This window comes from Kogia breviceps, chromosome 15, assembly GCF_026419965.1.
Source record: "Kogia breviceps isolate mKogBre1 chromosome 15, mKogBre1 haplotype 1, whole genome shotgun sequence".
NCBI lineage: Eukaryota > Metazoa > Chordata > Mammalia > Artiodactyla > Physeteridae > Kogia > Kogia breviceps.
In genome coordinates this window covers 85,743,128-85,758,781 of record NC_081324.1, presented here as the reverse complement: position 1 = coordinate 85,758,781, position 15,654 = coordinate 85,743,128, and the positions used below count along the sequence as shown (strand labels likewise).

The 15,654-nt window shown below is 44.6% G+C and overlaps 1 protein-coding gene and 1 long non-coding RNA gene across 2 annotated transcripts in view; one reads left to right on the top strand and one right to left on the bottom strand.

Annotated features, from left to right (window-relative positions):
* Nucleotides 1-15,654, top strand: part of LOC136792680 (uncharacterized) — a 506,767-nt gene that overhangs the window by 247,799 nt on the left and 243,314 nt on the right. The gene's annotated exons all lie outside the window — the stretch shown is intronic.
* Nucleotides 4,781-12,353, bottom strand: LOC136792682 (uncharacterized). The gene is made up of 4 exons (XR_010836826.1): nt 11,914-12,353; nt 11,133-11,192; nt 10,576-10,724; nt 4,781-7,342 (listed from the first exon to the last, which is right to left on the bottom strand). It is a non-coding gene; the product is annotated as an uncharacterized lncRNA (long non-coding RNA).

Sequence of the window (15,654 nt, the reverse complement as noted above, 5' to 3'; positions counted from 1 at the left end):
AGTTCTAAGATTTCCTTATATATTTTGGATATTAACCTCTTATCAGATATATGATTTGCAAATATTTTCTCCCATTCCTTACATTGTCATTTTGTTGATTCTTTTCCGTGCAGAATCTTTTCAGTTTGATGTAGTCCCACTATTTATTTTTGCCTTTGTTTCTTTTAGTGTCAGACTCAAAAAAAATCCTTGCCAAGACTATTGCCAAGGAGGTTTTTCCATATGTTGTCTTTTAGGAGTTTTACACTTTCAGATCTTATAGTTAAGTCCTTAATCTATTTTGAGTTAATTTTTGTGAGTGGTGTAAGAGAGGGGTCTAATTTCATTCTTTTGCATGTGAATATCTAGTTTTCCCAATACCGTTTATCGAAGAGACTGTCCTTTCCCCATTGAGTATTCTTGGCTCCCCTGTCAAATATTAGTTGACCTTATACGTATGGATTTCTTTCTGGGCTCTCAATTCTGTTCCATTGATCTATATGTCTGCTTTTATGCCAGTACCATATTGTTTTGAGTATTGTAGCTTGGTGATAGTGCTTGAAGTAAGGAAGTGCGGTGCCTCTGGCTATATTTTTTTCTCAATATTGATTTGGCTATTTGGGGTCTTTTGTGGTTCCATACAAATTGTAGGAATGTTTTTTACAATTTTGTGAAAAATGCCATTGGAATTTGGGTAGGGATTGCATTGAATCTATAAATGATTTGGGGTAGTATGGACATTTTAACAATGTTAACACATAAAACTTGAACATGGATATCTTCCTATTTATTTGTGTTCATGTGTATATTTTCTATGTGAACTTCTGACAATTGATGGTATAGCATGATTACACCTAACACATGGGATTGAAAGAAGTCAGGCAGTTTCCTTTACCCATTCAGCTCCACACACCCATGGTTTTGTCTGCATCTGGCAGTCTTCATTGAAACTATCCACTCCATGCATCCACGTCAGAGCTGTGAAATATGAATAAGAGCATCCGAGGTATCTGTCCACGTTCATGTGTTTCATGAGGACACACAGCAGCATTCACACTCACACAGGCAGGGGATAGCATTTTGAAATTGCTCTGAGAAAGACAGGACTATTGTGTCAGGGTCAATTTCATGCTTAACATGCACAGGCAGTGTTTTACCTTTTGCATTTTTAGGGTCTCAGGAAAGGTCACATCCAACCCTTGACTATCGTCTTTATTCACCTCAAAGATTTTGGAATTTCACACTGGAAGCTCAGCTCCTTTGTGTATCCTCTGATGCTACCTTGTGACAATAACAGAATATTCAACCAGAATGTTCCAAACAAAAAGTTATTATTAACACACCAAAAAGCTTAAAGCTGGGCAGTTTCAGATTAGGTCCAGCAGTTCTCCCAGGTCTCCAAGAACTCAGGTTCCCTCTATCTTTCTACTGAACCCACTGCATATTGGTTGATCCTTGTCTGCTTATGGTCACAAGATGGCTGCCAGAGATCCTCACATCAATCACATCCTCACTTGTTTACATTCAAAGACAGGAAGATGGCAAACTTTTGTTTCCTTTTTTTTTTTTTTTTTTTTTTTTTTTTTTTTTTTTTTGCTTTAAGTAAGGAAAAGCTTAACTGAAGCCCCCATCGATGCCCTCTAGTATTTCCAGCCACATTATTGATGTGATGACCAAAGGTCTTGGCATAAAGCTTGGGGCATTGTTGGAGCTTAGTAATGGCATCCTGCAAGCTGGCTACATTTTTCTTAAAATACAGTCACCTGCTTGTTGTTCAGGATGCCATCAGCCTATCAATTAAGGTATCTCTGATATAAAACTCATGGTAATGAACAGGGTCATGTTATAAGTTTATTAACAAAACATTTGCTAAGCAAATCCAAATTAATTGTACAAACAAGGGTAAAGAGTGGGAATATTACAACATCCAAGGGAAAATAATCATGGAAAGAAAGATGAAAACGGGCTATTGACCCAAAACGATAATGAGAATTCATTATCATTATTCATTATTCATTGTTTCCTAATGTTGAACAGCCTTATTTGAATTATCTTAGCTACTGTATTTGACAGCAAAATCATATCTCTTTTCAAAATTTCATAATTCAAACTTTAACACAATCTTAAATTCCCCTCAATTAACACTGAAGAGGTTTAGCTGAACTTCTGAGTCCGTAATGGAGTTTTCTTTGAAAAAGAGACGGTGAGACTCCAGAAAGAGAGAACCCGGCGTTCAGTCACACTGAAACCTGCCTGGCCCCGTCAGTTCTTCCAGAAGAAATGTCTTCTCCTCTTTCACATGAAATCTTAGGCTCAAGATCAGTAACGGGGTAACAGGAAGTTGTCCATCCTATATAGTCGTAACCTGTGCCTTTCTTGATACAGGGATGAGCCCGTGTTCTGTCTTGGGGAAGGGCTTAACGTTGGCTGCGAGTTTCAAGACATAGCCTCAGATCCAGTGTGGTGTCCAGGAGGCCTCTGAGGACAGAAGAGGCCCTCTGTGCTCGGAGGGATGGATTCAGAGCATTCCTGCCCAAGACAGGCCGGTGGGCAGCGAGATAAACTCGAGCAAACTTCATATAGGCCTGGGTCCTGCTGGAACGGGGTCCTGCCCCTCCCCTTCTCCGCGGGGCGGATCGTGGTTGCCCTAAGCCGTGGTGACCCCACCCGCTTTGTTCCGTGCCTGGACCACGCTTGGGCATGTGATGCAGTCCTAGCCCAAGACAGACAGGGGCTCAGAGGTGGGAGGAAAGCTCCTAGATAAAGCCAGTCTTTTCAGGAGAAAGCCTTTCCGGGCGTGAGAGAAGGGGTGACCTTACCCATCACATTTCATGTTTGGGAGGCTAATGCCTGTGGGTCTGATGTTTGAAGTCACCCATTTCCAGGCCTTCTGGCAAGACTAACAGAAATGCAGAGACAGGGCTCGAGATCTCTGATACCTTCCAGGAGCTGAAAAACCTTGGAGACCCCCTCTTCCCTGCCTCCCCCCCCGGGTTGCTGCTCATGGGAAGAATTCTTAAAAATCTCCGTTATTACGGCACTGTCCCTTGGGACTCTGATCACCTCAGTGACACAAAATGTCATTGCTACTAACAGACTTTTCTAGTTAGATTCTTCCGCTTCTTGCAGAGGCTCTGGGCTTAAGGCCAGGTCTCTCTAGGTTAAAAACGGTATTAGCAAATGTTAGAGCTGTTCAAGATTTCTGCCTTCAAAATGATTTTTCCCCCTTGTTGTAATGGAAAGGATTGAAAGAGAATTGAAGAGGGAATACAGTTTCTCACTATGTGATTCTCAGTTCTAATGTTCTGTCTGGGGCCGAGGAGGGAGGTCCCCTAAAATCTCACTGGGCACCACCCACGGGAGGCCCAACACTTTAGGAAATGCTGTTTAATATATAGTGAGTAGAATCAACTTTTTTTTTTTACAATACCAAGGAAAACGAAATATTTAGGTCAAAACAGAAGGTTTCAGAGGGTATTAACTCTTGCATTACTCATCACAACTTTTGTAAATGGTGGTTTTAGTAATTAATGGAATGCACACAGGCACACGAGACTGTGGATCCTTTTGTTTTATTTATTTTTATTTTTTTGATTTAATAGTTGTATAGATTATACTCCATTTAAAGTTATTACAAAACTGGCTATATCTCCCTATGCCGTACAATATATCTTTGGTGCTTATCTGTTTTATACATAATAGTTTGTACCTCTTTATCCCATACGCCATCCTGCCCCTCCCCGCTTCCTTCTCCCCACTGGTTTCTTCTCTATATCTGTGAGTTTGTTTCTTTTTTGTTATATACATCTTTTTGTCTTCTTCTTACAGATTTTCCTAACTTTCAGCATTTTAGGTCACATTGTTGACTTTTGCCTTATTTACCACAATATAACAAACAATAGTATTAATGTTACTTAAAATTATCTTGAAACCTGCTTATTTAACTTAAATACAGATAATTAAGAAATGGCATCTACCCTACAGTTGGAAAACCATTGTCACTCACTCACTGTAAGAAGAAGACAATTATAAATTAAATACAACTTGGGCAGAGAGAAACGCTAGAGAGGGTGTGGAGAAAAGGGAACCCTCCTGCACTGTTGATGGGAATGTTAATTGGTGCAGACACTATGGAAAACAGTATGGAGATTCCTAAAAAAACTAAAAATAGAGCTACCATATGATCGAGCAATCCCACTCCTGGGCATATATCTGGAGAAGACTCTCGTTAGAAAAGATACATGCACCCCGATGTAAACAGCAGCACTATTCACAATATCCAAGACATGGAAACAACCTAAATGTCCATCGACAGTTGAATAGATAAAGAAGATGCAAGATAGATATATATATATATGTGTGTGTGTGTGTGTGTGTGTGTGTATAATGGAATATAAATATAATGGAATATTACTCAGCCATAAAAAAGAATGAAATAATGCCACTTTCAGCAACATGGATGGATCTAGAGATTATCATGCTAAGTGAAGTAAATCAGATAAAGATAAATATCATATGATATTTGATCACTTATATGTGGAATCTCAAAAAGTGATACAAATGAACTTATTTACAAAACAGAAATAGACTCACAGACATACAGAACAGACTTGTGGTTACCAAAGGGGGAGAGGGGGTGGGGAAGGGATAAATTAGGAGTTTGGGATTAGCAGATACAAACTACTATATATGAAATAGATAAACAACAAGATCCTGTTGTATAGCACGGGGACCTAGATTCAGTATCCTGTAATAAACTACAATGGAGAATAATCTGAAATTTGGAGACTGGTTATCACGTTTGAATTTTTATCTTTATTTCAAAGTCAGTTTTCTCTGCCAATGAGCAGCCATGTTAAAACAGGGTAGGTCCCGTGATTTGATCATTTTTTGCTACAAGCAAATGCCCTATGCATCTGGGTTTTTTGGGGGGGTTTTTTTGTGGTACGTGGGCCTCTCACTGTTGTGGCCTTTCCCGTTGCGGAGCACAGGCTCCGGATGCGCAGCGGCCGTGGCTCACGGGCCTAGCTGCTCCGTGGCACGTGGGATCTTCCCGCACCGGGGCTCGAACCCATGTCCCCTGCATCGGCAGGCGGACTCTCAAGCACTGCGCCACCAGGGAAGCCCTGCATCTGGGTTTTGATTCTAGAAAAGGTTGCGGTAGAAGGTGGCTGCCCCAGCTCTTTCCAAGAAGAAAGATAGTAACTGGACTCCTGCAGTCCTCTGGGTTGAGCTGAAGGGGAGGAGGAGCAGTAAATGAGAGGAAAGTGAACACATTTCTCAGGCAGGGTTTCCAAGTTTGTTTTGACAGTTTGACAGTTTTACGTTAGTGACTGCTTCTGCTGCTTACAAATACCTGCATTTATGTTCAGATCACACTGACAGAGCAGAGAGCGCCAGAGCCAGCAATTTCTGTGCCGTAAGTGGAGGATGGCTCCCGGTGAATTTCAGATTCTTAAAGGGTTTTACTTTAGTGGATCCATGGCACAAAGAATTGGGGGAGAAACATATTAGAGGAAAAACACATCCTAAATGAGAACAGTTGAGGATAGGAGGTTCCTGCCATTTATTGGATTCATTATAGAACTGCACAGCAGGCTGTAATATTTGTTCTGCTGCTGTGGTGTAACTGGTGAAATGAAAAGTGTGTCAGGGGAGTGCACAGAGGACGTTGTTCTTATTTCTTTCATCTTCTTAAAGAGCTGGGAGGATTCTACCAAGGCAGGGCTAGAAAGTCATATCACATTCATTTAATATGGGAAACAACAGCCAGGTTATGAGCCAGAGATATTTTGGCCTCAGAACAATAACTCTATTGATTGGGTCAAATGTGTTTAACTCCGACAGCAAGACATCCCGTCTACATGAAATTATCGTGACTGCAAACAACCAACAGAGGCAGGTGTAACCTCTGAGCTAGAGGGAGTGTGGCGGGTAAACCAGATGTCCCGAATGCCTGGATTTCTGTTCTTGACTTGTGTGTGGATACTGATGGATTGACATAGAGAGAGATCCCACAGACACTGGAGGATAGTCCCAAAGTCCCCCAGTTAGAATTTCTCGAGTGCTTTAAGGTTGGAACCCCAGCTACCAAATCCATATGGGTGCCTGGGGGCCATTTGGAGACCATGTGTGGAACATTACAAGTACAACACATAACATTTCTCTCCACATCCACAATGGCACATACAGGGGGCATCTGGGATGGAGCCACATCTCACGTGTGTATAATCACATTCAAAGGTGATGGGCCCAACTGGCCTGTGGGTTGAAATTAAATCAGAATTTTGCCCAAGACGGAGAGGAAGAGCAAAATGCACGTAGGTAATTGGCTCGAGTAACATATGACGTTTCTTGAGTCACAAGGAATGGAAATTGCGATGTGTAAATGAGAGAACAGTGGTTAGAGTTCACAGGAGCCCCCGCTCGCACACCTGAGAGATCTGCCTCTTCCCCATCCTTCGGTGCAGCCTCACTCCCTCCCTGCCTTGCATCAGACACTTTTCCTTCCCTCTCATGTGCCCGTCAGCGGTTGGAGGCTGAGTTTCTCAGTCAATAAAGTTTCTTGAATTTTGTCAGAGGCTGCTGCTAAGAAAAGCAGGAGCTATTCCAGAGAGTAGCTAGAGAGGTGAAATAAAGTGTGTTTCCCTGGGGAACATAAAAGATGCTCTCGTGATCCTAGAATGTCCAAAATAAATGTAAGACTCTCTAGGTTTTCCTCTTTGGGGCTCCTGACCCCATCATAGGCTAGCATTCTCCTTCTGTGGGCATTTAACAAGTTATTGCCCATAGAGGCTGTAGGATGGATGGTCCTGCTAAACTTTAAAACCAGGGAAGTCATGACACCTCCCTGAACAGAGAGGCTCATGGAATATTGATGCTGGTGTTAATATCAAGCGTCCAAACCCATGGGATGGTGTTACAAGGACACAAGCCTCTCCTTGTGGGACCCAATGGGGCAATCACAGGACTTCCTTCCCCCCCCACTTTCCTCCTGTTTGCAGGAGGAAAAGACAGATGTTTCCCATCTGTCTCTGTCAGTGGTCAGGACCAGAAGGGTCCAATCTCTTTGGATACGTTGTTTATCGGCTGAAAAAGTAAGAAATGTGGAAAGGTGTGTCCTTGTGAAAGCCTCCCGGAGATGACAGATCAGTGTTTCCTGAACTTCTCTCCACCAAGGATGACTTTATTTTCCCCTACACCGTACCCATGATTTAAAAGGGAACAATCATAATGGTGATATTAACCTTCTTTATGGAGCACTTACCACGGGCCAGGAACTCTTTTAAGAGCTGTATGTCTATAGCTCATTTTAACTTCACAGCAGCCCTGGGAAGCGGGTCCTGTTATTATCCCAGATGTTCTGAAAAGAAGCAGGAGGAAGTAAGTGTCTTCCCGTGTCACGGGGACAGTGGGAAGCCAAGGCAAGACGCTTGAGTTCTGTCTGTATGTTTCTGGACACACACATGTATCCATTCTCTACTGTATTATAAGGAAGACGGAGGGGCTTCAGAGCATGGACGCTAGAGCCAGATTGGCTGGGTCAATGCCTGTCTTAGCGGCTTATCGCCGGTGTGACCTTGGGCAAGCTTCTTGATTCTCTGCTCCTTAGTTTATTTATGTGTAAATGAAGACTCAATGAGGTAAAGTATTAGGACAGTACTGGTACCCACTAAGTACTTTATAGGTGTTTATTATTATTGTAACTGTTGTTATCATCATCCTCATCATCAATTTATTTGGCTTTCCTGTGTGTCTACTCCCAAGCTGTTCAAATGTCACCTTCTCAGGGAAGCATTTCCAAGCTATCTGATTTAAAATAGCAAATCCCCAGCGACAAAAACCCCCCCCTTATGGCTTTATTCATCTGTCTTTGTGTTCCTGTGACGTACAGTATACTTTATCTCATTGGCTTTCCTGCCTTCCTCTTCTCAGACGTGAGCTCCATGAAGGCAGAATCCTTTGTCTGCTTTTCTCCCTGCTACCTCTGCCTACCTAGAACAGTGCCCCGTGAAGGCGTTCAGTCAACATTTGGTGGATAGATTTAACGCAACACCGGGAGCCCAATCAGGGTGGCTCACCGCCAGCCCCAGAAGCCCTCGCTAGACTTTTCCCAAAAGGCACCGTTCGCTTGGGCAAGATTGGCCTTTGGGGGAGCCACTTGGCCCTCAAGAAATCCCTCCTCACTCTTGGCAAAAGATCCTGGGCATCATCTGGCACCGTTTTGCTGCATCCTACAACTTGCAAATTGACCCCTTCAGAGCCAGCTGTAACATTAATCTTGCTGTCTGCTAGAGGAAAACGGCTTCAACAAGATTTTACAAACTTTAGAGCTCCAGGATCAGAATTAACTCCATGACAACTTCAGGACATTCTGGCTGCGTGGCATGACATCGGTTTCGAGGAAGCAAGGTGGTGACGCTAAGAACCAAACCGAAGAGTGTGTGCGTAAAAGGACACTTCACGGACACAAAGAGGCTTGGCGTGCGTGGGTTAGATAGTGTAGGAAGGTATGCTGAATGTAAACTTTGCCTGATACGCCCAGCTGGAGAGTAGGAAGGGCGTATGCCCCGTGGGTGAAGGAGCCAACGTGATCTTCTTGAGGACCCTGAGGAGTGAGAAGGGCGGGGGCCGCCCTCAACTCTCACTTCACAGAGCCCCCTGGCCTGTGGGCTTCCAGATGAGGGCTTGGAGCTCCTGAACAAACCTCTTCAAAGGCTGGGGTGGGCTGTGACGTGCTGCCTTACGTGGAAATCCAGACAACAGAGCAGTGAGCGCTGTTCACGTGCCAAGCACAGCTGTGTCTGTTTTACCCCACCGAGATCTTAGATCGTTAGCAGTTAATCATTCATTCTCTGTCTCTGGGACCAAATGGTATCTTTTTATCCTCTCTCTGTGTTTCGCATATCCAAACCGTGCCTCAGTTCTCTAGTTTGCAAAATGGCTGTAACAATACCAACTGCACAGGTGGTTGTGAAGATTAAATATATTAATATTTAAAGTACTTAGAATAAAGTCTGGGACCTAGTATGTGCTTACGGAGTCTATGCTATTACTGTTATTGTTATCCTTTTTTTTCATGCTGTCATCGCGTTCTCTCCGTCTGGTTTCTCAGCTGCCCCTTGACTTTGAGGTTTCTGGGTACAAACTAAGCCCATGTCACTGATGGATGGAATATCAAGGAGACAGCATGTGATTGGCCTGGCTGAGGTCAGCTGTTTACTTCTGGACCAGTCATCTGGGATGGGGAGATGAGGTCACAATGTAATAAGAGTAGGGAGGCCTCCGTCAGGCCAGGGGTGGGGCTAGCTTTCGAAAATGGAGGAATGCAGGGGACGGATGATGGGCGTTTCTTGTTCAGCAGTTCTTTAATTTCACGTAGTTTTTCCCTATCTGGAGTGCAAGCTCCTTAGAGGTCACAACTATGCACCCGTGTTCTCGAGCACCTGAGCAGCCCAGGGCTTTGCATATATTACGGGCTTAGCACTGTAGACCTCATGGACACACGTGTCTCTGCACGACCTGTTCCCCATCCACCTCTCTGCTCCCTGCTCTCAAGCCACTGTGGCCCTTCCGGCTCTTTCGTCAACAAGCCAAACTCATTCCTACCTCAGGACCTTACCACATGCTCTTTGCTATTCTCTCCCCCTGAAATACTTGTACTCCTGATTCTTACATTGATGACTTTTTCTGATTTCTTAGGTCTTACCTGGAATGGCAGCTCCTCAGAGAGCCCCTTCCAAAATGGCCTGGAACTCAGTCACTCTCCTATCTCATGCACCTCAAAATAATCACCAAGCTCTGTAATTATCCCACCCTTTTAATTTTTACCTGTTCTCTTTCTCCCCTACCTTGACTGTAAACCCCATAAAGAGATGGACCCTGTTTCTATTGTCTGTCATCATTTAACCCAGAACAATGCCAGACACATAACAGATGCCCTAAAAATAATTCTTAAATAAATGAATAGACAATTATAGATTCTCTCTTATCAGTTGAAAATTCTTTACACCGTCTCCCCCCTCTTTTCCTAAAAATATCACATATGACTTATACTGCAGACTCTCATGACCTTAGTTGTGGCGACAGCCAATGATTTTTCATGTTTTCACTCAGATTCTCATGTCCCACCTCAACCTGAAACTGAACTAAAACCTCACCTTTGGGTCAGTCTTTATCTTTACTAAGTATTTGGAGTCAGGATTAATAACCCCAATTCCCATGCATCCAGAATCACCAGGAAGTTCTGTTGAACAGAGAGGTGTTGACATCCCTGAAAAGCCCATCTGGGCTCGCAGGACTGAGGACCAGCCCGTCTGCATCCTGAGTGCGCTGTTCTTGGACTTAGCAGCCCCTGCCCCACGTGCTGCGGTGAGCCCTGTGCTTGGCTGACTTTTTAATTATGGGGGACTCAGGAAGTAGTGGGTCTGACTGACATGTTCTCTCTGGCTCAGGACCCAGTGCAGAGCCTGGTGCCCAGTAAATATCTGTTGAATAAATGAATGTGAGAATATGTGTGAATAAAGCCTGCACTTGTTTTTCTTTTGCAAGAAACTCAGTAAGTGTATTAGTTATCCATTATGGTATAAAACTCACCTCCAGAAATGAGAGGTTTAATGTAATGATCTTTGATCATCACTTATGGCGTCTGTGGGTGAGGAATTCAGGAAATGGCTTGATCAGGCTGTTCTGCTTCGCCATCTCTCATGATGTTGGTATCAGGTTTGAGCTGGGGCTTCAGTCATCTGAAGGTTTGACTGGGGTTAGTTACTAGGTAGGAAAATCCACTCCCAAAGTGACACTCACCTGACTGGGAAGTTAGTGCTGACATGGTAATCAGAAGCTGTCTGTGAACAGCATTAAAGGCAGATTAAATACAACCTTTTAGCTAAATATGGACATGGATCTGACAACTTCCCAAAGCCGACGCAACCATGTTTGGTGTTTCTCTTTTGACTTTTATCTGTAATTTTTTTTAAAAAATGGCCTGTTGAGGAAATGAACGTTGACAAATAACAGAATAAACAGACAGTCCTCACAAGCACCAGATAGATTTCATCTTTCATGCAACTCTAATTATATTTTCCTGTTTCGTGCCTATCAACAAATACTATAAAACACAGACAACAGCCTCCAATAGTACATTTTCCTACCTTCCAGGCGCTGGAAATTCTGCAGAGTTGAGAGAGAGTAAACACCAGTTTGGCCAGACCCTCTGGAAAGCGAACAGCAGCCATTTTTAGTTTGTCCTGGGGCCAAATGATATTTCAACAATTTATTCAAATATAGTGATCCCCAAATAACACTTGATTTGGTTCATCTGAGGTTAGAAGAATGGAAAGGGTGGGGAACTTCTAACACTGACCTCATCTTCAACGTGTGCCCACCACGATATCTGTGCCCTGAGCCTTATGTTCCAGCAAAATTGGAAAGACCTTGTATCTCACTGGACTGGCGTCTGTGTTGGGTCCCTTGTCTGAAGACATTGAAATGTGGGCCAGGGGCGACCATCTCAAGTACTTACAAGGGCTTGGTCGTATCTCGCTATAAAATGTTCTGATATTTCTAAAAGGGGCACATTTGGGGGGCATGCAAGACACTCAGGGTAATAATTCTATACTTTCACAGAAACATATGAGCTCTACCCCTTTTCTGTAAAAAATCGACCCTATTGGTCTAGATTTTGTTTATCCACTTCGGAAAGGAAACACAGGAGAAAAAAACCCTCACTTTCCCCTTAACTCGATTTCAAGTAAAAGCAAAAAGTAGAGCCAGAGGATGAATTGGGACTCACCTCCCCCCTCAGATGAAGGCACATGGAGCGGGGGAGGGGAGGGACCTGGTCACTGGAGAGCAGGTGCCTCTTCTCCCCCCGACTCCCTGCTGTTGTCCTGGTGTCTATCTGGGGGTTGTCGTACAGATATAAGGACTTACCAGAAATAGAATCCCGATGTTTGCCTTTCTGCGATGTTTCCACGTTAGACACCGATTGCATCCGTTTGCGCTGGGTTCCATCTGGCCGAGTCCTAGGAGCGTCGGGGACGCGCCTGACGCCAGTGGCTGCTCACTCCTGTCACTTCGTGCCTCTCCCAGCTCTGCCCTGCCTCTGAGAGGCTCGTGCCCTACGTTGTGTCTCCTAATCTCGCTTCTCTTCCGTATCCCAGGGTCTGGACCGGGATGGTTGCGGGCTGTCAGAGGAGAAAGGTGAAATCCGGGGGCTTGAAGTTGGAGGGAGGAAGAGGGTGGAGCCACCCCTCTCCATGTAAAGCCCCCTCCCTGGATCCTAAAAATGGGAAAAGGCAGAAAAACAGATTTCCCCTCGCGCGTCCAGAAGGATCCAGTCTTAGCTGTGTCTTGATCGTAACTACTGAGACCCAGGTCAGACTTCTCGCCTCCAGAACCGTACGAGGATGATTTTGTGTTGTTTTAGGGAGGATGGAGTTTCAAGAGGATAGATTTACTTGGGGTCCGTAGACTACTGTTGCCATCTTGAGGGCAACTGGGGGAGAGTGTGAGCCATGGGAAGAAAAAGGGACAGAGAACAGCTCCCCCAAACTCCTGCAAAGTCCTTGTTCAGACCAGGGCAGTAACTTTGGTATCTTTATTTTGTGCCCAATCTTTGGCACATTGTAGATGCTCAAGTCAAAGGGAAGAATGAATGAAACTTCCCTTAAAGTGAAGTTGGGGTCTTTTCTCTAGAGACTGAGACAAATGGACCTACGTGTTGCTAATGCAGCTCTGGGATTCAGACACATGTGGATATTGAAAGATATTTCCATGTCCAAATAAAATAAGAGCCAAGATGTACCAAACATGAATTGTGTGTTCCAAAGAGGAAATGCAGGTGGTCAACGGGCACAAGAAAAGACGCTCAACATCCCTAGCCGTCGAGGAAATGCAAATCAAAACCACAATGAGATATCACCTCACACTTGCATCATAAATTTTGGCAAAAGGATATGGAGACAAGGGAAGCCTCACACACTGCCGGTGGGAATGTAAACTGGTGCAGCCATTATGGGAAACAGCATGGAGGTTCCTCAAAAAGCTAAAAATAGGGCTGCCATGTGATCCAGCAATTCCACTTCTGGGCACATATCCATAAAAAAGCAAAACCGCTACCTTAAAAAGACATCTGCACCCCAACTTTCATAGCAGCATTGTTTACAATAGGCAAGATATGGAAGCAACCTGAGTGTCCATCAACGGATGAATGGATAAAGAAGATGTGGCAGGCACGCGCACACGCACACACGCACACGCGAACACACACGCACACGCGCACGCACAATGGAATACTACTCGGCCAGAAAAAAGAATGAAATTTTGCCATTTGCAGCAACGTGGATGGACTTGGAGGGCATTATGAGGTAGGGGAGGGGAGAGTACAGGCTATTGGGTATAAGGTAGGCTGAAGGCTGTAAGTACAACATGAGGAATATACCCAGTGTTTTGTCACACCTGTAATGGAAAGTAACCTTTAAAATCGTATAAAATTTTTTTAAATTAAAAAAATAAAACAAATAACATTACCTCATTAAAACAACCTTAACTGTGTGATGGTCACTGCCCCGGGCATCTTATGTATTTTATCTCATTAACAACCCCACACACACCAGTGAGAGTTTTCAGTTTTACCATTTTACAGAAGAGGACACTGAGGCTTCAAGGGGAAACACAAGTTCCCTTGGGCCACAGAGCAAGTTAGTGGTGAAGTCAGGATTGAGACCCACGCTTCTCAAATCCAGAATCCGAGATTTTAACCACAAGGTTTAATCTTAAGGGCGACATCACACAGAATAAGGTCATAATGCCACCACTTCCCTTTCCAGGCCACATACAAAGAATCAGAGAGTAGAAGATGAAAGATAGTCAGTCAGTGGTTTTCTGGATCGTAAAGGATCCCAGTCTTAAAAATGTCAGTAACAATTACACGTGTGACTTTTTCACTTTTTTTCCACTTTTTTTTTTTTTTTTTTGCGGTACGCGGGCCTCTCACCTTTGTGGCCTCTCCAGTTGCGGAGCACAGGCTCCGGACGCGCAGGCTCAGCGGCCACGGCTCACGGGCCCGGCCGCTCCGCGGAATGTGGGATCTTCCCGGACCGGGGCACGAACCCACGTCCCCTGCATCTGCAGGCGGATTCTCAACCACTGCGCCACCAGGGAAGCCCACCTTTTTTCAACTTTTTAAGATATTCCCTTTGGTTCCTAAAATGTGGCGAGAGATTAGTACTTAGATAACCTGGAAGATAATAATTGAACTAGAAATTTCACGCTCAGGGAGCTTTCGGGGTGAACTTCTGGGGAAGGGTCAATTATGGAGACATTACAGCAACCTTTCCTGGGGCCCGAAGGGAACCAGCACCCTGAGTTCACACACCCTGTGTTCCCTGGAGGAATGCATTTGAGATTCATACATATTTATATCAAGTAATGTATTAGAGGAAATGTCAGCTTTTTTTTTCCTCCTGTTAACATGCAGAAAAGTAAATGACCCATAGAGAAGAAGAAATGATTTTTCTCTACCAAGAAAACCTTTAAATATGCAAACATTTCAATACCTGATAGAGCAGGTCATAAAGTGAGTTCGGTGCGTTTTCTTGACAGAGGTTTTACAAGGTTTTACAAGGGTTTTGGTTGCTCCACAGTGTTCAGTATTTTATACGATTGCATTTTGAAACCTGGTTATTGGGCAACACATACAGCAAGGCATTGACAGCTCTATAAATGTTTGGTGTGTGTTGGTATAGAGACTGAATACTGATCAGTTGCCGAACCCATAATAAGTCTAATTGGTGTGACGGGGATTATTCTTTTAAAGATGCCTGGCAATTTTAGCGATTGAAGCTTTAATTTAAAATTGAGGTGGGCTTCCCTGGTGGCGCAGTGGTTGAGAGTCCGCCTGCCGATGCAGGGGACGTGGGTTCATGCCCCGGTCCGGGAAGATCCCACATGCCGTGGAGCGGCTGGGCCCGTGAGCCGTGGCCGCTGAGCCTGCGCGTCCGGAGCCTGTGCTCCGCAACGGGAGAGGCCGCAGCGGTGAGAGGCCCGCGTACCACAAAAAATAAATAAATAATAAATAAAATAAAATTGAGGGTGCAAGTGCTTATCCCTGGGACATTGATCTGTTGTTCAGGTCTGCCCTGTATTAGTTTAAAACAAGGGTGGCTGGAGACGGAGGTACACTCTTGCGTCTCAGTGGCTTAACCCAGACAGAGTCCAGTGAGCTCAGCGGGTATGGGGTAATCCGTTCCACACGGTCACTCAGGGACCCAGGCCCCTTTCATGCTCTGGCCCTGTCATCCCTAGGGCTGAGAGTCCTCTGCTGGGTCTGTGCCTCCTGCCGGCTGAAGGGGAGAGAGAACAGGAAGAGGACTGTGTGGGAGGAGTCTACGGGCCCAGCCCAAAAGCAGCTCACGTGACTCCGCCACTTCCATTGGACAGAACCTGGTCACGTGACATCTCCTAACTGCAAAGGATGCTGAGACATGCCGCACAGCTAGCTGTGTGCCCAGGAGGAAACGGAGTTCGATTCTAGTAACCATCTATCACTTTACTCCAGTTGAAAACTGTACATCCGCTAACATCTGTTGTGGGTTGATATCCCCAACCCAGAATCCAGAAGATGATGTTCTCAGTTTCCTGGGTGCGGCGCTGTGGGCATGTGAACCCTGT